This window comes from Cupressus sempervirens, chromosome 6 (genome assembly GCF_028749045.1).
Source record: "Cupressus sempervirens isolate cs-2001-9-10 chromosome 6, ASM2874904v1, whole genome shotgun sequence".
Classification (NCBI taxonomy): Eukaryota; Viridiplantae; Streptophyta; class Pinopsida; order Cupressales; family Cupressaceae; genus Cupressus; species Cupressus sempervirens.
The window spans coordinates 427677267-427700364 of record NC_143123.1 but is presented as its reverse complement, the minus strand read 5'-3'; positions in this window follow the sequence as shown (position 1 = coordinate 427700364).

Sequence of the window (23098 nt, the reverse complement as noted above, 5' to 3'; positions counted from 1 at the left end):
TTTCCTTAAAACACTTCAAGAACAATTATTTATTTAAAATAATCTTTATTGATTTTAAGTAAAATCAATCTCATTAATAATTCAATTATTTAATTCCACTAAACACTTATTAATATCTCCTTTCATTTAATTTTCCCTCATTTAAAAATCAATTTACTAAAATTGACTAATAATTAATTACACTTCTTTTTGCTATTAACTAATCCTAATTAAATTTAATTTAATTAGATTAGTTAATAAATCATATAAAACTAATGCATAATAACAAGATTCTATTTTAATTCAAACCCAAACCTGAATCAATTTCCAAATCTTGATTCTACTAAGGGAAGAGTGCAATAATATTTTTAATTCCCATAATTGGATGAAACAATATGCATGCCCGAATTGCAAAATTGAAGATTCATTCATGGAGAATTATCCAAACAATCATTTAGCAGACACGATGAAGATAGGAAGAGAAAGAGAAAGTGTAATACAGTATGTGAAATAATCACGAGTGCCTACTTGGACACTAATGCTAAATCACTATGCCTCAAAAAATTGTAGAGAAGCTCCTCCTCTTAGAACCCTCTCCTTTTCGCAAATTCCTTCCTTCTCCAACATTCACAATTCCTCCAAGAACTGAAACCCCCTTGAAGTGATTAGGAGTGCTTGTAGAATGATAAGAGGATGTAGAAGCCTATGAGCTTATAGAAGCATATGAGCTTGTCGAAGCATATGAGCTTGTAGAAGCATATGAGCTTCTCGAATGCATGTAAGCTTATCCAAACACACTAGGAGAGCCTCTATATAAAGGCCTCTAAGATGCATCTAGAATGTGTCTAGAAAGAACTAGGAGATAAGCATGAGAACTAAGCACATAACTTCCACGATAAGAAGATAAACATGATGAGGTGCCTAGAATGTTGTCGACACCATGTGCTCAAATAATGTGCTAACTCCTAAGTGTAGACAACACATGTATAATTAGAGTGCAAACTCCTATGTTGTCAACACAACAACTCACGAGAGTTCGCATACTCCTATGTGAATGAATACTAAAATAATGCACATTAATTTATTTTATTAAATTTTTTTATTTAATATTCACTTGACTCTTTTTAAAATTAATTTATTAATTTTAAATCTCATGCACTCACTTTATTAAATCCACTTGTTTTATCTTAATATATTTTAATCACATGCATGCATCATGCGATCTAGAATCTTTTAATAATTTTAATATATTTTCCACTTGTAAATTTATTTTTGAAACTTAATTGATAAAATATTTACTAACTTAAATAATAATAATATTTAGCATGAACTCATAAAGTAAAATACAAAAACCCATCATAGCAAAACACATACAAAATCAAACCAAAAGGGTTAATATCACAAATTACATCAACCGATGCATTCAGAAGGTACTCAACTTAGATAATTGTCCTAATTTTCAATTAGGTCAAATGGCTTAAAGGGTTCAAATTTGGACTCAAGAATTTATCTCCCCTCTCTTACCATTGAGATAATGTGATAGGGTATGCTCATCCTGGCAATTTAGGGAAGTCGATACTCGGTACCTGCAACCTACATAAAATCCACACATGTAAAAGCACAATATATACTAAGCTAAATGGGCAATGGGAGGAAGTGGTGCATTGTGTAGATCTTGACTAGCAGGTGACTACAACTCCCTTCCTTAACCACATCAGAAATATCATATAGAAAGAAAAAAAACACACACACCATACACATGCAAGTATGGGGTAACTATCCATAAGAAAACACATATGATAATAAATCATCTAACTGATCATCATCAATAATTTAAATCACTTGAATAATCATCATACATACATGAACTATAAAGTACCAAGTGATCTCATCATATAATAAATTGAATCTGAAACAATATCTGATAATCTCAAAATAATGTCACTAATAGTCATCAACATAATATTTTCCTAAAAGAGTTCAGCCACAATAGAAAAAATGCGAACTAGGGCAAGCACTACAAGCATTATACCTACAATTTAAGTGCAAATAGTTACAATAGAATAAATATTTCAATGGAATAGTTTTGTTAAGAAAAATGAAATAGATAGTACTTGCATGTCTTTTTTCCCTTTTTTTTCTGAGACATGCTCCCTCTTTACAGACAATGTCATTGTATGATATATAATATTTATTATAATCTTGGTCCACATTCATTTCTAGTATTTGGCTTGTGTTTCTAAGACATGAATGTTGTGTGAAATTCTGAAAGGGCTTGATGAAAATGAAGACTTTTAAATGGAGAAACAAAAATATGGTAGCGAAAATATAAGAATTATGAAAAAATAATTATAGAAATGTCTACATAATGAAACTCGGTATAGAAATACCTGCCTATTTTATTCAATGCCACATGTTCATGGATTCTATGCATACACAATATGATGGAAGAAAGATTCAACTTCTCTTACTTGTTCTTCATTATTCCAATCTAACTTATGCATATTTAGAGCACCATGAAGCCACAAAAAGCCATGTTCATGTGGAAATCCCCTATGTGCCATTCATATATTGACCAAAAGTCTTTAACATTGAAACCTTTCTCCAAAATTTCTTTACAAAGCATTGTATGTTTGTGCTACATGTAGTGTGTAGAAAATGAGGATAGTCAATAATATTTTGTCTCCTCCACTTCTGAGCCTCCCTTGGATCTGAAAGTTGAGTTCTGGGCATCAGTGCATGTTGAGCAAGCCAATACAAATCAGTTGCACTATGTGTACATAAAATTGTGGGGGTCCCTAGCTGTTTCAACAAATCATATAATTATGCCTTATTTATCTTCCAATATAACCTTGTACCTCTCAAGGTTGTTCCAAAATGAATTAATTAATTAGCAAGGTGTATGCCAACCAAACTTTCTATATATTCTCATAACTCATCAATGGTCATTGTAAACTCTTCAATATTTTGTTTTATGAAAATGAACTAGAATTTTGTTCATGGTTTCTCATTGTCATGTTTTCTATGTAATATCTAAATTAGGGATGTCTACCAAAGTGATGATCCCTATACCGAATTAGTTTCTTCACATATTAATGAAGGTATACTCTTTGTAGATACAGCTCCAACCAATCACATTGTCCATTTGGAAATAATGTTGGAAAAGCCATGTCTATTAAACTTGGTGTAACATATTCACTCACTAGAGATGTACCTATTGGTGGCTACTCAATCAAACTCAAAGGATCTATATTGGGGTTACTAACCCATGCATGTATTAGTTCCATTTCCTTTTGAAGATTGACTGGTCTTGTTTCCATTTATGTGGAATAATTTCTTTTTGTATCATTAACCTCATGCATCTTAGTTTTTAGACATATGATTTTTTTTGATTCATTGTCAATGTCTACATGAATAGTCTTTATTTGATGGAATATATTACAATCATTATGTATTTCAATGTCATCCAATGCATGAGTATCTACATTAACATCAATATAAAATGTATCATTTTCAATTTTATACCTTAGAGCATGGTACACCCAATTTACATTGACTTTAAAATCATAGTTTGTACCACATTGATCTTTTTTTGAACTATTCTTATAGGAAAGTCTTTTATTGGGCATGATAGACTTCGATATACATGCTCAATATTTTGAGGGAAACTTATTATGTGTCCCTTGTATTTATATTGCCCCCCTATTGCATGTGTCACTTGCAAAATTGGACTTACACATGCAAGTAACATTTCTTCTACTTGAGTCAGATTTGCACATTCAAGTGGTTGTGAACCCTGGTCGAAATTGTTTTCTACTGAGAATTTTTTTTTTCCTTTTCCGACACCTACTACACATTGGACCTTCTTCTGTATGGTTAACTTTAATGCCAATATAACACTCTTGACACATGTAGCATATTGTAGGCATAACCAGATTATTTAATTGATGTCAAAAGAGTTTCTGAAGGTTTTGATAAGTATTTCCAAATATTTCATTGTAGTTCCTCTCAGTCTCTATACCACAACTAGCATATTCATTTTGTTTACTCAAATTTTCATCCATAGAATTCAATGGTGTTACACATGTCAATGTGGGACGATCATTTCCCCCCACTGATCTAGTTGTCAAACTATAGTTAAGGACTTGTATTTCTTCTAATATTCTCTATGTTCTTCTTCTAGGATTACATTCCCTATCTTTTTGGTTGTGAATGAGACATTTATTTTCCTATTCAGCTTCATTCATTTCATCTTGTCATCATTTTCTATAGTCTTTATGATACTGCCTCCTCCAATTTTGTCTACCCATATTTCTTTTTGACATGTTTCCACTTTGTGTTCCTTCCAACATTCTTTGCTCCATGTCTCCAACATTATGCTCATCTTGTTGAACACTATAGTGAGTGCAATTTGTTTTGTTTTTGGCTTTCAACTACCTCTTCATGTTCATATGATATATAGTCCATTTGATTTTGAGATACAAGTATGTCATTCTCTATAGAATGAAAGTTAAAAGATGTAATTAAAAGTTGTTCATTTTCAACTTCTGATGATCTATATTAGTTAGAGGCAATCGGACTACCTAAATTACTTGCACTCCTTAGAAATTTCTATTGATTATTTATTTTTGTATCCATCATGTCTTATATTTTTCTAGCATGTCTCTCCCTTCATTTTTCATTATAGAGTAGACGTTGTTTCTCCCTTTCTGTATCATCCATCTTTTATTTTTGTCTATGTCTCCAATCTTTTTGATCTTATCTTCTCTCATCTTCACACTGACAATTTGCACATCTTGGTGGCATAGCTAAAAATTGAGAAGTAAAATACTATTTAGACTGTGTTCCTTTACTTTAGTTTTTCTAGCACTACAAATAAAATAAAGGACTACAAAATTTTACGTAAGAAAATATGATTTTAATGTATTTTCCAAAAGATTAGATTATAATAGTGTATAACACATTTTAAAAATATCATTGAAAATAATTATTCTTTTTATTCCTTTACATATCAATTCACATTATTTTTTCATTGTTACTTTTATATTTCAATGACATAATTGCAAGATTTTTTTTCACGTTTTCTACTAAATTGAATACTATCTATAAATTCAAAAATACATAATTAGAAACATAATGAATTTTTCAATACATTACTTATTTTTTAAAAATAAAATTAAGATTTCATTTAACAATTTTAAATTGTACTACACATAACTACATAATTTTTAACAAATAACTAATCTAGCAATATCATTTGAAATATTAAATTATCAATGTAAGCAAAAAATACACATCATCTTTAAAAAGAGCATGTTGGATTAGTCACACATGAAACAACTATTTAATAGTGAGATTGTATGTAAAACATCATGAAATATTTAAATTTAATACATTCTAAACAAATAAATATGAGGACTACATTATGAAAACTAAAATTTCTTTACGTATAAAATTAAAAATTGCATAATTAGAGTATGCATAAAATATATATGATTTTAGAAAACAAATTGTTCCATCATTAGCATATAAACGTAATCGTGTGGACATTGTTTTTTTATCTATACAGAATAGTGTCATGAAAATGCACCAACAACTTCTCTAATTAGGTTCTTGTCAGGACCCAAGTGGTACTTGAGATTCATGTTGATAGAGTTAACAATATTTTTTACACTTTTAATAGTATCCACTAAATTTGAACATTGTGACTGAAAATCACATATCCTATTTATTTTCTGCATCATAATATCAATGTCCTCTTTCTATAAATTTTTTTGCATTGACTCATAAATATTTTTGAATGGCCTGGTTGATGAAGAACTATCAAAAAAATTAGAACCCAAACCTTCAGTGAACTTTTGTATCACTGTCATGGATACATTTGGCAAGCTTTTTACTGTGTGCAATTTTTTATGAAAATTCATCAGTGTTGATCTTCTCAAATTATACACCTTTAACAATTCTTGGAGTGAGGCATTGCTATAACTAACAACAATTGAGACCAATTGAGAAAAATGCATTTCCTTCACCTTTCTTACGATTGAAATATCCTCTTTTAAAAATTCAAGCTCCACAAATATTATTTCTTCAATTTCCCGTGCCACAATTACCTTCTCAAGAATAGTTTTATATTGTCTGACTTCCTTTTAAATCATGTGAATACCTAGCATTTACAAATCATCTCTCCATTCTACAAATGTAGTGTGTATTCTCTCCTCATTTTTGTTATCTAAAAGAAATACACTTTCTTTGGCTGGCGATAGAGAATATTGCACATGTTCATATGATTGAACAAGAGGTGAATTGCATGTATCTTTAGCAATTTGTGGAGATTCAACTTCAAAATTTTGATCTTTCTTTACACCATCACAAGTCACATCGTTGACACCCATTTGAATAGGAGATGAACAAACTTCATCCCACTTGAATAGGAGATGAAAAACCTTCATCTTCATATATATTTTCATCATTGATAATTAAATCATTATTCACACTAATAATTTCATCTAAAACCATAGTTGGGTCCAATGTGATGATATATCTTACTAAATCCATTGCATTTGTGGAATTTTTGATATGATATTCAAATGTGTTATATATTGAGTGCATTGGGAGTAATGTAAATGGCTTTTGGGGCCACTCTATTGAGAACAATATTACATCCATTATTCGACTCGCAATCAAAGTTTCTTCTTGAGAGTACCAATATATTGGATCAATTTGGAGACCAGAAATATTCTTTTTTCTATATAATGGATGCAACCAATTCTCATCTTCTTTTATGTCTTCTACAATCTTATGAATTTTGTAAGACCATGTGAGCTCTACTAACAATCTACATTAGTTCATTTTTTTATTTGTTTTTCATTTACACAATTTTCCCAGTGGTCCTCTAAAGCAAGCTAGTGTTTGTAACTTATCTCTACAATTCCATATAACCTTCCTACTAGATCAATGTATTACAAATTGCCAATACTATTAATTCGTAGATGAGTAACATCTATTTCTACACTTTTTACTATGTCAAGATCAACACAAGAGTAATTACCAATAGTTATTGGAAACTTAAACAAATGTAAGCATTGATCCCCAAATTGTCTTGTTACTTGAACAATTTGTCTACACAACTCCAAAAGAAAGACTTAATCAGAAGGGTAACATGGCAACTTTCATGGATAACTATGGAAGCCAAATACCCTTACATAGGTAAATGTTCAAAATTGGATATATACCAATTTCCATATTTTGCAATTTCATCAGCAGCCTCATTGGATATTCTCCTTTCCATTTCACCATGAAGTTTTCTTACTATATTGAAAGTGAAACCATCATTCACTCTACTAAAAATGCTTTTCACTCTCAATCATTTCCAATTTAGGAAAATGGTTGTAAACTCATAGCTAAACCTCTCTGAACCTAGAAATATTATTTAGTCTAAGATATATATTCTGTAAGGCCAATGAATACACTAAATATGATGTCATATAAAAAAATTTGTTGTGAAGAACATCAATTAACTATTCATTCAAGCAGTTGCAGATAATGGATGCCCAATTGAACTAATTTTTGTTCCTAATTTTGTGGATGAAGTAAAGCATCCATGTCTCAAAATGAGTTGAGCCAAGATGTCCAAAAACCCTACTCAATAGAGTGATATGATCTCTACCGTCTTCTATAAAATCAACTTTGTGTTGTCCTCTGGGCAATTTTTTTAACATTGGTACTCTGTTGATGCATTAATTTATCATTCAAAACTTGTCTTGTAGTTAAATTAGAATGACAATAGTAATCATTGGAAATCTTCATGTCAACAACAACATACTAGTCATAATGTGGAATATTGAATGCTTCTCTTACAATTTTAGGTGTATTATCCAACAATATTACACCCTGTCAATTTTTAGCTTTCTATCATCTGCATCATAATATTGTGCACATGCCAAAACCAATTACATGGATTGAAGAGAAATTTGGAATGCAATTTCTTCAACTAGTCCTAAAGTTGTCAGTCTATTATAGGAAATAGACATTCCCTCACCCCTTTTCATTCTATTTGAAAATTCCATAATATCAATGAACCTTAAATTTGCATCTTCTATCTCTTTGCAAGCTGAATCAACCTTAAATTTTTGAACATTCCTTGTAAATTTAAACTTCATAGTGAACAATATAATATTTGTAACCTAATAATATTATTATTCTATAAAATAATCAAACAAACCTTAGAGGAAAATGAGTAATGTATTTAGATCAACAAAAATAAAAGTGTAGACGAATATAAAATGAATGCATTTGGAATTATTTTTATAAAAGAAATATTTAATGACACGAAGATGTGAAATGAAATATTAAAGCATGGAAATAAAATCATAGCTAGACAATAAAAAATAATTGCATGTGTTGTTAATTTAATGTGAGAAATATTTTATGGTAGGAAGAAGTGTAATGAAAGATTAAATCATGGAAATAAAATATTTTACTCATTAAAAATAGTTTATATTATGTCAAATGTAATACACTTCCAAAGAAATATGGATCTCCATACAAACAAAACAATATCATATTCAAATCCACTATTTTAGTATCTATCTTCCATTAACCCAATCATGGGCTTGATGTAACTAGGAATGAGAATATACTTGAAGAGTTTGAGTATGTGGAAAGAATATTTCAAAAAAAAAATTGGCTACTCAAAGGAGACTCAAAACTATCTACAACAACACCTATCCACCAATATTTATTCTCTAATACATCAACAATTAAATCCACTAAAATATATTCAGATAGACTATCAACCTAAGGTGAAGGTTGAATATATTCAAAATAGAATTCCTCTGTTAGATGCTCATGTGCCCATTCATTTGTTATAAAAATTTTATATTCAATGATGAACTTAGGCCTATGTGCATTGGCAACATATCCTACTATGGTTGTAGGGAACCATGCTCCATCGAAACCTTCATCACAACACACTTCTAAGTAAAAGTACAAAGTTGTGTCACCTTTCAAGCTAACTTTTCAGAATGATTGAATTTGAGTATTTCTATGTAAAACTAAATTTTATTCAATCATATATGATCTTAATAAATTTATTATAGATAAGTTGTATATGGTCTCACACTTTTCCAATTGGAAATGTCTATTAAATGCATGTTTTATACTAGTTAGTATCCAATTACTAAAGAAATATAATTATTTTAGAAAATTGACATTTCAATAACTCTTACTATTTTTTATGATGTTTTTTCAGTAACATATAAACACCATTTTATAAAGCTTAAAGTCAAGATTTTTACATATAGATTTCATAGTGTTTTAATTAGATATAGTATTTTGTAATTTAAAAATTCTACAAGTACCTATTTTAACACTTGGGAAGATGTTAATTTCAAGAAAGAAAAAAAATTTAAAAATCAATAAACATTAAACATTATATGATGTTCTAGAGGAGTGAGTCCTCTTTTAGAATCTATAAGTTTTGTTTTGGTTGGAATAGAATTATTTTGAAAAATATGGTGGGAGATGAAAACTATCGATTTGAATAAGTTGAAGTTTGAATTGTTATAAAAGAGAAAATATAGGTTTAAAGATAATTTTTATTTTTGATTGTTCTAGATACATATGTTATCTATAACATAATATGAGATCAAAGGGAAATAAGTATGTTTCCATGTAGTTTTGTGGTGGGAATTAGACCCCTGATTTCCAACATTTTTCAGCAACTAAAATTTTATCATTAAAAAAAAGGAAAATATATCATTTGTACCAAGTAAAAAATAAGTGTCGAGGAAATATCAAGTGCCAAACAAAAAACAAGTGCCAAGTAAATGTCAAGTACCGAACAGAAAACAAGTGTCGAGTAAATGTCAAGTACCGAGCAGAAAAAAAGTGCCGAGTAAACATCAAGTGCGAAGCATGAAATAGGTGTCAAGTAAAGATATATATGTCGAGTAGGATACAAGTGCCAAGTAACACAGAACAAGCCGAGTATCAGTAAACCAATAATGCCGAGTTGCTGCATTATTTTGAAATTGAAGATTCGATAGATCTAAGCCGACAAGATTGTTACCTAGAAATTTGTAAACCAAACAAAAGATAAGAGTGATGAGCTGGTGGCACAAAACACCATGTAAAAAGGTTTTTAGTGAATACAACTGGATGCTAGACAAGGTTTCTAAATGAAGAAGAAATATGGGGTAGATACATTGTATCTTACCTAATCCATTGAAACCCTAAAATTGGAGAGGGAGAATTGAGAGGGAAAGATATTTCAGATTTCTATTTAAGAAGTCATAAGGTTATGAAGTAGAAGTGTGGTGGTGAGAAAGTATGAAATCATAAGTTGCTGAAGAAAAGTGCTAAGGAGTAAGAGAACAAAGAATACTCTATTTCGCTGGATGACCACAGATATGATTGCATTGGTTTGATGAGTAAAGAAGACTCAAGGAAACAAAGCTTGAGAGGAAGACAAGCTAACAGAACTAAAGTGATTAAAACCCAAGCAAAGGATTGAATTGAAGTGTGATTTGTAATCTGCAAGTTATGTTGTAAGTTGAATCAGATCAAAGCCATTGTTGTTACTTTCTAGCAATTGTAACAGTTAAGATAAAACCTATGGACTTAGGTTGGTTTAATAGCCATGTTATAAATCCTTTAATAGGGTTACATTTCAAGTGAATGTTCCAAAGTCCTTTAACCAGGCCCATTCCTAATAGTTTGGTGAAAACCTCTAACAAGGTCACATTTAACAATGTGTTGTAGCCTTTAACAGGGCAGGCTTTTCACACGGCAGACCATCAAAAGTGGTTAAAATCAATTGCGTAGTTATTTTGTGGGTATCATCCCCCAATTTTACCTTCTTATTCCTAGAGGGTTTCTGGGTTATCAAATTCTTAGTGTTATGGTGTGATGCATATTTACTTTTCTTAGTTGTTTCAATAGTTAAATTGCATGCATGATCAGTTTAGTTATGCACCATTAAGGATTTGTAGAGAAAATAGAAAAAGTTTTATTATGGTATTTGGACCTTGAATAATTGATTCACCCACACCCCCCCCCTCCCCTCCCCCTCATTTATTCTAAAGAATTATAACAAACGGTTCATCAATCAAAGTCCTAGATTAAAACTTATGCCTCCTAGAAGTTGGACTACCGTTTCTGGATTCTTCTAATTTTACACTGACTTCTAACATGTTTTTCTAGAACCTTCTATTTTGGTAGTGGATGCAAAATGGAATATTCTAAAATGTACTACTAACCCTAAACCTTCTTTTTTTTCACTTAAGTACATTTTTGGCATTATAAAGCCAATTGTTTGGTGGAGTTTGGGAGAAGGTACTATGAGAAGGGTTTTCTCCAAAATCTAATAACATTATAAGCCCATAGGGCATGTTGTGGATTCTTTTTTTTTTACATGATGTAATAGCATATCACTTTCGATAATAATATTCCCCTTTTCCTATTGTATTCATTTTTGTCTTGGGTTGTATCCCCATCAAGTGGTATCAGAGCTGGTTTTCCTATGTGTGTAGACAGAGTGCTGACCGTGAGGTAGTTTGCACCAAGACTATGTGGTTGTGGGTTTTGATACAAGAAGATGCCTCCAATAAGGGAGCATGGTGGAAGGGATAGAGTCATCAATCTTGAGGTTAGAGTCCTCTAGAGACAAGCCCATGCATTACAAGATGAGATCCATAGAGGGATGAATGTTGTTGTAGGTGGCCAAAGTGAGGAAGAAAATGAAGAAGGAAATATTGGGTAGGAAGGGGAACGAGATGGAGAATTCCTAAAATAGGTCGAGCAGAGGCTTTTTAGGACCAGAGCCAATCTTGGAAAAAACCCTAAAATTGATGTCGGCATGATTTTAGGAAATCTAAACCTGGATGAGTTGATTGACTGGATCAATAAGCTAGAAGAATATTTTGAGTATCAAGATATTGAGGACCCTAATAGAATTAAGTTTACAAAGGCCAAAATGAAAGGCCATGCCAAAATTTGGTGGCAAGCAATTCAATTGGAAAGAAATAGAAGAGGAAAGGAGAAAATCACAAGATGGGATGACATGGTGGAAAAATTAAAGATGCAATTCATTCCTGTCGATTATGAGCTTGATTTGTTTGAAAAGATACAAGGCTTAAAGAAAGCAGGAAAATCTATCTAGCAATACGCACAGGAATTTTATTGAGTCATTGCTAGGGCAGGGCATGCAGAAGCAAACAAAGAGAAGCTTGTACATTACCTTAGTGGGTTAAGACCTAGAATTCAAGAGGAGATAAATCTAGTTAGAGTGACTAGCATTGAAGAGACATACCAATTTTCCTTGCAAGTTGAGGAGAAGCTAAACAAAAAGTTTGATCAAAGACAAAGAGGGTGTAGTCAAGGAGGAAGGGGTAGTGGTAGTTATTTGGAGGCCAAAATGAGAACCAAAAGAAAAATGAAGATGTAGATACTAGCCAAAACTAGAGGAATAAGGATTTCAACTACTTCCTTGATAAAGACTTTGGAGATTACAGAGGAAGAGGTAGAGGATGTGGACAAGGTTTAGGAAGAGAAGGCTTCCATGGTATCTATTTTCATTGCAATGAAGAAGGTCATCATGCCTTTGATTGTTGTCAATGCCAAGGAAGGACAAGTAGGAGAGTTGATGATCAAGAATGGGTTTCTCATGTGGATGATGATGCATAATCATCACATTTAGAGGATACAAAAAGTGGAGAGGTTCTAGTTAATTAAAGAGTCTTACTAAGTAGTGAGACTAAACCTAAAAAAACAAGGAGTTTGTTTCATACCAAGTGCAAGTGTGAGGGTAAATGTTATGATGTGATTATAGATGGTGGAAGCACTAACAACTTGGTGTCAGAGGAGATGGTCTTAAAGCTAAAGCTCAAGAGGGAGAAAAACCCCCAACCCAATTAGATTCCTTGGGTGTAGGATGATCATCAAGTCCCAGTTAGTGAGCAATGTTTGGTAATGTTAAAGATTGGGAGTTACCATGATGAGGCTCTCTATGACATCATTCCAATGGATATCTACCATTTATTGTTGGGAAGCCTATGGAAATTTGATAGGCATGTTGTACATGATGGTCATGCAAATACATATTTTTGACAAAGGATGGAGTTCGCCACAAATTGAAGCCCTTAATAAAGGAGGATGAAAAGGTATGTGGTAGTGCTAGGGTATGTCTTGTTGATGGAATAAATTTTTTGGATGGCATGAAACATCAGCATATGTGTTATGCTTTGATTCCTAGGAAAGATAAGGAAGGTAGTAGTGAAATTCCACTTGAAGTTTCAGGTCTATTAAGTGAGTATGGAGATGTCATCTCTAATAATGTTCCAAAAAGGTTGTTGTCAGTAAGACAAATAAGTCATCAAATATATTTAGTCTGTGGAGCTACTTTGGATAACAAGGCTACTCATAGGATGATTCCTAATGAGACTGAGGAGCTAAAGAGACAAGTTTAGGAGCTGTTGAGGAAAGGTTTGATTCGAGAGAGCCTGAGTCCATGTGCAGTACCTGTAGTGCTGGCACCAAAGAAGGATGGAGAGTGGAGAATGTGTAAAGACTCTAGGGTTATAAATAGAATAACCATCAAGTATCAATTTCCTTTCCCAAGAATGGATGATATTATGAACTATTTGCATGGAGCACAGTACTTCACAAAAATAGATTTCAAGAGTGGTTATCACCAGATATGGATATGAGAGGGAGATAAGTGGAAGACTGCATTTAAGACCAAGGAGGGTCTATATGAGTGGTTAGTCATGCCCTTTGGACTAACCAATGCACGAAGCACCTTCATGTGGTTATGAATGAGGTAGTAAAGAAATATTTTGGAAAATTTGTTATTGTCTATCTAGATGATATTTCAATTTTTGGTAAGTCTTTGGATGAATATTTATTGCACAATTGTAGTGTCCTTGAAAAGTTGAGGGAAGAGAAATTTTTGATTAATTTGAAGAAGTGTAGCTTTGTCAAAACGGAATTAGTCTATTTGGGGTTTGCTGTATCAACTAAGTGTCTCAATATGGACCTAGAGAAGGTGAAGGTCATTTTGGAATAGCCTACTCCAAGGTCTACCACTAAGGTGAGGTCATTCCATGGTTTTGCTAGTTTTTACAAAAAATTCACTAGGAATTTCAATAGTATATATGCACCCCTAAATGAAACAATGAGGGGAGATAGAAAATAGTTCAAGTGGACTACAAGAGTTACCAAGAGTTTTGAATTGTTGAAGAAGAAGGTGACAGAGCAACTTATGTTGGCACTTCCTGATTTCAACAAAGTGTTCCAGGTGGTTTGTGATGCTAGTGACAGTGCTATTAGGGATGTATTGAGCGAAGAAAGTAAACCTATTGCCTATTTCAATGAAAATTTGAATGATGCAACAAAGAAGTATTCTATTTATGATTAAGAGTTCTATGCAATTGTTTAGGCCTTAAATAAATGGAGGCATGAATTGTTGCCAAAAGAATTTGTTTTGTCTATTGATCACTAGGCATTGTAGGACCTAAATAGCCAAGGTAAATTGAATTAGAGACATTTGAAATGGGTAGAGTTCATGAAAAGCTATACATTTGTATTGAAACATGGAAGTGGAAGGTATAATAGGGTTGCAAATGCACTAAATAGAAGACAATTGTTGCTAATAGTAATGCAGGTTGAAGTGGTTGGGTTTGATGAACTCAAGAATTTGTACCCTAAGGATCCTAAATTTGCATAGGCTTGAAAGGCTTGTAAAGAACCTATTACTCTAGACAGGACCAGGTGGCTAGATTACATGATTCAAGATGGTATGTTGTTCAAGGGAATTCAATTATGTATTCCAAGGAGTTCCATGAGGGAGAACTTGATCAAGGAGAAGCACAGTAGAGGGATGGTAGGACACTTCGGTTGAGATAAGACAATTACTATTATTAGAGAACATTATTTTTTGCCTCAATTGTCATAGGATGTGAAGAAGTTTGTGTAGAGTTGTCAACTATGTCAAACAACCAAAGGATTTAGTCAAAATACTAGACTCTATTAGCCATTGCCTATTTCATTGAAGCCTTGGGAGGACATAAGTATGGATTTTATTCTTGGATTTCCAAGGACGCAAAAGGTTAATGACTTAGTATTTGTGGTGGTTAATAGGTTCTCCAAGATAGCACATTTCATTCCATGCAACAAGACTTGTGATGCAATGCATATTGCAGATTTGTTTTTTAGAGAGGTGGTAAGGCTACATGGTCTCCCAAAAAGTATTTTCTCTAACAAGGCTACTAAATTTATTGGGAATTTGTGGAGGACTTTGTGGAAGAAGTTAAAGATAGAATTGAAGTTCATTTTTGTGCATCATCTATAGACTGATGGACAAATAGAAGTAGTGAATAGATGTCTATGCAATTTGTTGAGGTGTTTAGTAGGAGATAGACCCAAGGGTTGGGATTTGATTATACCACAAGCAAAATTTTCTTACAATAATTTTGTAAATAGGTGTACTAGTAGATCACCATTCCAAATTGTGTATTGAGTAGTCCAAGGACTACACTAGAGCTGAGAAAGATGGAGCAAGGGGAGAGGACAAGTGTTGAGGCAAAAGACTTTGCTAAACATGTCAAGAACTTACATGAGGAAGTGTGAGCACACATTACCAAGATGAACCTACAATATAAGGCTAGGGTAGATCAAAAGAGGAAACATTAGGAGTTACATGTTGGAGATTAGGTTATGGTATATTTGAGAAAGGAATGATTTACAATGGGTACCTGCAACAAGCTAAAGATGAAGAAATTTGGCCCCTAAATTTTTTTGAAGAAACATGATTTAGGGAATGCATATGAGGCATAGTTTCTAGATGGGATTCACATTTCTCCTATTTTCAATATTGCAAACTTAACATAATATCATGATGATGATGCAAATGAGGAGTTGGTGCTAGAGCCATGTCCAATTCTTACTTCTACAAGGAAGAGATTGAAGAAATTCTAGATAGTCGTGTTGACCAAAGTACCAGAAATAGGCAATATGAAGAATACCTAGTGAAGTGGAAAGGATGACCAATAGAAGACTCAACTTGGATATCTGCAATGAAGGTTGCCAATTTGGGTTTTCCTCTACTAGATATAAAGTGATAGGATCACTTTTCAATCTACCTTGGGTGTCTGATGTAGGAGAATCCAATGGTGTAAGGGCAATCCTGTATCACCCAAAAAAATGCTTAGTATTAGTTTCTATTTAAAGTGTTTTCATTTTTGGATACCCATTTGGGTCAAATGAAGATTCCAACTCTCTTAGTTCCACTATTAGTTTTTTGGGTTAGATTTTTTGAGCACCTTGGGATACGTGTCAATGTAGAAAATAGGTTATTTTGTAATTGAGCCATAATTATAATGTGTTAGAGGGTGTAAGTTGGAGGGATGATTATACTTGTAATTTAAATCACTCCAAAAGAGAATTAGGTCAAAAGGCTTTACGGTTTGAAAGTTATTGTAGTTTTAAGTTGTTTGGAGACCTTATAAAAGCACTTCAGAGTCATATTAGAGGCACTAAATGGCCTTGTATGGGCTTGAAAAATGAGAGAAAAACAAGGTTGCTTCATAGGGCTATAGAGCACTTGGAGAGATTTTTAGAAATGTAAGCAGTTCATCAATCAAAGTCTCGAATCAAATGTTATGCCTCCTAAAATTTAGACTACCATTTCTAGATTCTTCTAATTTTACATTGACTTCTAACCTATTTTCTAGAACCTTCTATTTTGGTGGTGGATGCCAAATGGTATATTCTCATATGTATTCCTGACCCTAAACCTAATTTGGTTTACTTAAGGATATTTTTAGCAATGTAAAGGCAGTTTTTTGGTGGAGTTTGGGAGAAGGTGCTATGAGAAGGGTTTTCTCCAGAATCTAATAACATTATAAGCCCATAGGACATGTTGTGGAGTCTATTTTTGTTGTACTAGATGTAATAGCATATCACTTTTGACAATAATATTTCCCTTTCCTATTACATTCATTTTTGTCTTGGGTTGTGTCCCCATCATCATCTATTTGGACAAGGACCAAATATATTCATTTTAGAGATCATCTATAAGGCTTGAATTATTACGTAGTTAAGGAGGCATTTATAGTAGAGAATTGAAATCATTTTAATTAAAAAATTGAATCTATTGCCACCTCATTTATATCAAGCTCTTATTTATATGGGGCTCTTGTTATTTATTTTGTAATTTGTTATCCTCATTCTTGATCCTCTAATTCACACTTCACTATGAAACTAATTAATTTCAAGTTGAGGGCTCTTTTCAAATGACTATTTGATTACATCTGAAGAAGAAATCAAGCACATCCACAAGCTTTATTTCTACATAATCTAGGCAAAAAGATCATCACATTATAATTACATGATTATTGACAAGGAAATAGAAACAATGCCATAAAACAAAAAAAATGAATTTTCCATTTAATTCTGATTGGATGCTCAAGGTATAGGTTACAAGTATTTTTGGAATTGTATACAAAAGAAAAGGCATATTAAGACTCATAGTGCCTTGGAGGGAAGTAGGAACCAAGAAGTGAACTAGGAATCTTGAAGAAGGAGGAGTGGAAGTTTGAGTCGATAGTGAATCAACACTTAATCCACATTTGAACATTAATATTGAATTTTAGATAAATATATTATTTAAGGAATAAGCAATATTTTGAACTTAAATAAATTTCCTATTACTAATATCTAGCTTTCCATTGTATATGTAGATGCTAGTAACTCACAACAAGCTAGTACCATTAAGACCTTATGAAAAATAGTAGTAAATAGTATAGGAGTTATGTATTGAATCATTCCTATAAAAGATGCTCATGACGAAGATGATGTAGGTGAAGGTGATAATAAGAAAAACTAAATTATAAATTGAATATCTAACTAATCATCCAATTGATAATAACTAATGCTATAAGCAATATTTCAAACATGAAAAATTAGACCTCAATTCTATCTACTACTAACAATTGATTTTACATTTGTATTGGAAGATGCTAGTGGCTCATTGCAAAACAAATGGCATTAAATCATTATGGAAAGTAGTAGAAAAGCTTGTAGAAGGTATGAGAACAAATTCTAGAACAGAAGCTACCCAAGAAGAAAATGTAGTTGAAGGTGATTATAGTAAGAAAAACTAGATTATAGATTGAATTAGTAGTCCAAATTATATAAAATTCTAGTTATATCCTTTAATTCATTTAAAATATATTTTTTTGGTAATCATGCAATGTGTTGATTTAGGTGACTAATGTTTGGACAATATAAGTCAATTAAGGTTACTACTATTCATGATATACAATCAAGGGGAGAAAAAAGTATTCAATTTTTTTAGGAAATGACAAAAGATATCAAAAAATTGACTCGAGAGTGGAAGTGCCTCTTAAACTATCATAGATTGGTGTGCAATATTATTTTCATTAATAATAAAGAGAATCATTTGGATGGGTGGTAGTTTCAATTGATCACATGGATATCTATATGTCGGGGATGGGAGGAAAATATGAATGTCATCAAAGATGTGTTGATGTCTCTCCCTTATCCTATAAAAATTCTTCATATTTTGTTTCATGTAATCTATAGATACACAAGTAAATATCTTAAAAGTGAAATCTTTGTCATATATATTTTTGTGCAAAACTAGAATAGACTTCTTCCTCTTCAATATATAGAAGCTTCACTACAAGTGATTGTGGATCATTTTATAAAAGACAAAGATTTGATTGTTGCAGATCATAAGAGTGAAAAGAAAAAAGATACAAAATAATCTCTAAAGAATTCTATAAACAAATATACAACTACATAAGAAATGGAAGGAGACAAGAAATAGAATGCATATTTTATGCTCTTTATTGATAGGGTGACATTTAAACCTATGTTGAAATTGTGCATCACATTATAAACATAAGAGAATTCATTATCAAATTCTATTCCCAATATGTTGGCAAATAAAAACACAATACAATTAGTTAATTTTTCATTTATGAAAGATCATTATCAAGTCATGCCATTGGGTGAGTAATATATAGAGGTTTGTGATCATTTTTTTAAAAGACCAAGTAATTGACTTTTATAAGGAAGTTGGGTATCGCTCATTTTGTGACTGCGACCAAGATCCATGGCAACCCAGTGTAATTCTATTAGTATTCTACATGTCCATTTGCAAAGTCTGTGAGAATTCAATGCACTAGATAGTAATGATAGGGAGGAGAAATCAAAGATAAATTGCCAAATTACAAATCCCAAATAGAGTAAGAAGTATTGCATTATTTCTTGCATGTATGGAGAACTCAATCAAGGAGGAATCATAAATGAATATTGTTTTACATGTTTGATTTGAGAATGATAGGCACATAGTGATGGTGAGAAGAGAGGAAAAATGAAATCAATAACAAAGATTTGCATTGTTGAGATGCATGTCTCATTCATCAACACACCATTGCTTTCAATGTTTGAGTTTAGAATGATAGGCACATGGTGATGGTGACAAGAGAGGAAAATTGAAATCAATAACAAAGCTTTAGACTTCAAAATTCCTCAAAATGGGTTTAGACTTCATCCCATCAATAAAGCTTAAATGAAATAAGAGGAGAGGAAAATATGGGTTTCTTAAGAGGTATTGAGTTTTGCCTACTTTCTTAGAGAGAGAGAGAGAGAGAGAGAGAGAGAGAGCACTTAATTGGGCAGTCAAATAAAGTGGGTTATATAGATTCATCTAATGAAGTACATACTTAGAGAGAGAGAGAGAGAGGGGGGGAGAGGGAGAGAGAGAGACCATTTAATTGGGAAATCAAATAAAGTGGGTTATACAGATTCATCTGATGAAGTATGTATAATGATTACAGACCTGAACACTATGCAAAATGAACTCTAGATGTCTTCTAAACTTTATGATTTTAGAGGTTCTCAATTGAAAACATTACATCACATAAAAGAGAAACTAAGGTTTACTAAATGCTGGAGTTTTTAATCAAATGAGGAGATATTTAGGCTTTATTTGCAAGCATGTAATACCAAAATTATAATTGATTTCTAGAAAAATTGTTTTGAATTCTAGATGTTTGATTCAAAACTTAAGACAATAATTACATTAAATAAGAGTTTTAAGAATCAATTTGATATATTGATAAGAATTTTAAAAGATCTACCCTTCATAACTATTTCAGCTCATCATGTTAATGATGTGAGTAAATGTCCAATATGCACTAATGATTTTGTATTGGGAAAGGAGGTGGTTGAGATGCCTTGGACTCAAAGACATATATTCTGTTCTCATTGCATTCAACCATGGCTACTCTAGAAATCCACTTGTCCAACCTGTAGGATGTAAATTTGGTCGAAAGTACTAGTAATTTTACTCTTTGTATGGATTTTTACTAAGACCTCTATATAGTCAGGAAATTGTACTTCATTTATTCTTATCTAGTTTGATTCTCTTAATTACTTGATCAAGAATCTTATATTTTCCATTTGAATTTAGAAGGTATTATCTTATCTGTAAGAAAAAAAATTATATAACCATACATGGGCTAATGTATTTTAGAAATCAATTCAAAGGGAGTTGGTACTACTGGAAGGTTTTTATTGAGGCACTTAAATATCACATATTAAGATTTGATTCCTAGATTAGAAGTATTAAATAGTCAAAGTTGACTTATATTTCAAGCTTAATTTTTTCCTAGTAAATAATATATAAGACTAACCATTCTATGAATCAATCATTTCCTACTATCTCACCTAGTCTTGGATAAGATCCATTTGTTTTATTAATTTCCTTTCCCCTACTTTGTGCTGCTCCAAACAACATTTCTCAAGCTAATAGTGCACTCTTGTATAGTTTTTTGAAGATGGAGAATTGCATAATTACACATCACCTTCAACACACCTAAATAAAATGGGAGGATTTCTAGGAAAGAATGAATTCAAGCTTTGATTCTTTGTGGTGACTAGATTCGAAGCATATTACCCATTTTTTGTATATTTATATTTGGGTTAAGGGATTGAATAATTAATTAAAGTATAGAGTATTCATTGTGAAGATCTAAGGTCAAAATTTACATGGAAATATTTTATATGAAATCCTAAATTGACTGTGATTGTTTTTAGTATAAAAATGGTTGATTGTTATTAATTTTATATGAATAACTTATGAACAAGATATTTATAAACTATTATTAATATATATAGATAGCTACTGATGTATTAATTGGGGTCCTACACTTCTATCTTAATCTCATTGTGATTTATACTCTTGAAATGGAATTCCAAGCATGATAGTAGCAGATGAGACAATATTTTTATTGAGTTCAATCTTTAACTGTTTCATTTGGAGCCTTTATTTTTAGTACTAAAATTTTTGTGTGTGTCCTTGCTTTTCTTTTCCTTTATATTTTTTGTTTTGTGTTGTGTTCTTTTGTATGTGGTTTTACGTATTAATATCCTTAATTTTAAGTGTTTCACCTCTTTGTTCGTTCTCTCTCTCTCTCTCTCTCTCTCTCTCTCTCTCTCTCTCTCTCTCTAGCATCAAATTGTATATAGGATCATACTCTTACTAAAGTGAAGGCTAAATGAAACATTGTAAATTGTATTCCCATATTATTTCTTTCTTATCTAGGTCCTACTAAAATCATTTTTTCTTATCCTTTATTGATTCCACACATATTCATAATATCATATATCCAAGTAGGATCTTTGTTCCAAATTTAGATCCATCTTGTGAAGAGAAGGATGACTAGGTAGGATAAGGGAAACTTAGGATTTCTCTTCCCCTGAAATTTTCCCCTATCCTTAATGTTTGGTATCAAATCTAAATTGGGAAATATTTATTTTGTTTTAGTAGGGATTATAGACCTATTTCAATTTCATTTTAGATTTGCATCCCAAAATGGCTAGAACAGGTATATAAACAAGGTTACCTCCATCATTTACTAGATGCTTATGATTTTCCCATTGGATGAACATTAATTTAAAAACCAATTCATAGTCAAACCAAAGCATTTAAAATTTTTGCATCGTCCATCTAGAGTTCTCTCTTACCTACCTCCATTGACTTTCAAGATATGTTGGTTGACTGTGTTGTATTCTAGAACATTATCTCATATTCTTCACATATTTTATGACTATTTTATCATCATTCTACATTCTAGGCCTTTCTTCTAAGATTTTTGTAGAGGAATTTTGATACTAAATTAGTTTTAGAGAAATAATACATTTAGAATACATGTATGTGTTCCATCTAATTATCTATAGTAAGTTTAATAAAATTCTATTTCTATTTACATTGTTTTTGGTAACAAACTATCCAATCACACACACTATTATTTTAGGGCCATTGCCTTGTCATTTCCATATTTTATAAGGATACTATTTGTCATCAATAGCATGTACATTTCACTATATATTAAGGAAATATTGTCTTTGTTGATTATATAAAAATAAAATATAGTAAGGCTAAATAGTATTGTGAAGATTATTTGGTGGTACACAAATAGTTGTACTAAAGAAATCAATTAGAAGATATATCTACTATTATCTAAATCTAAAATTTAATTCAATTGGAAACTAGTTTAGACATATGCATGCATATATTTTAAATGCAAGCCTTTATATATCTACATTTGTAAAGATGTTAATTTATTGATAGTTCAAATGTCAATGCCAAACTAAAAGTCATTCATTATATGGAAAATGCATTAACTTGTATATATTTACTTGTCTTCAAAAAATATTTTTGTTTTAGATATCCTTTTAATCTTGATCTTTGTAAGTGTCCAATTCACTTCAAGGTAATGAATTTTAATCTAAGATCTCTCAAGTATATTTTTACATCAATACTTGTGATCAAATTAAAAGAGCATCACATCATCAAGGTATAAAAGAATTATTACTCAAATACAACCTCTATTACATATCAACATAACCTTTTACCTATTTTTCTATGTGCAAGAATAGGAAGTAGATGTAAAGAACAGATGAATTCAGGGCATTTGATTCTATGTATGGTCTATAATGAAATCAAATCATGGCTGCAAGGAAATTTACTCAGAGATATTACTCAGTTCTTTGAAATCATCTTCATATCTTAACAATTCCAAAAAAA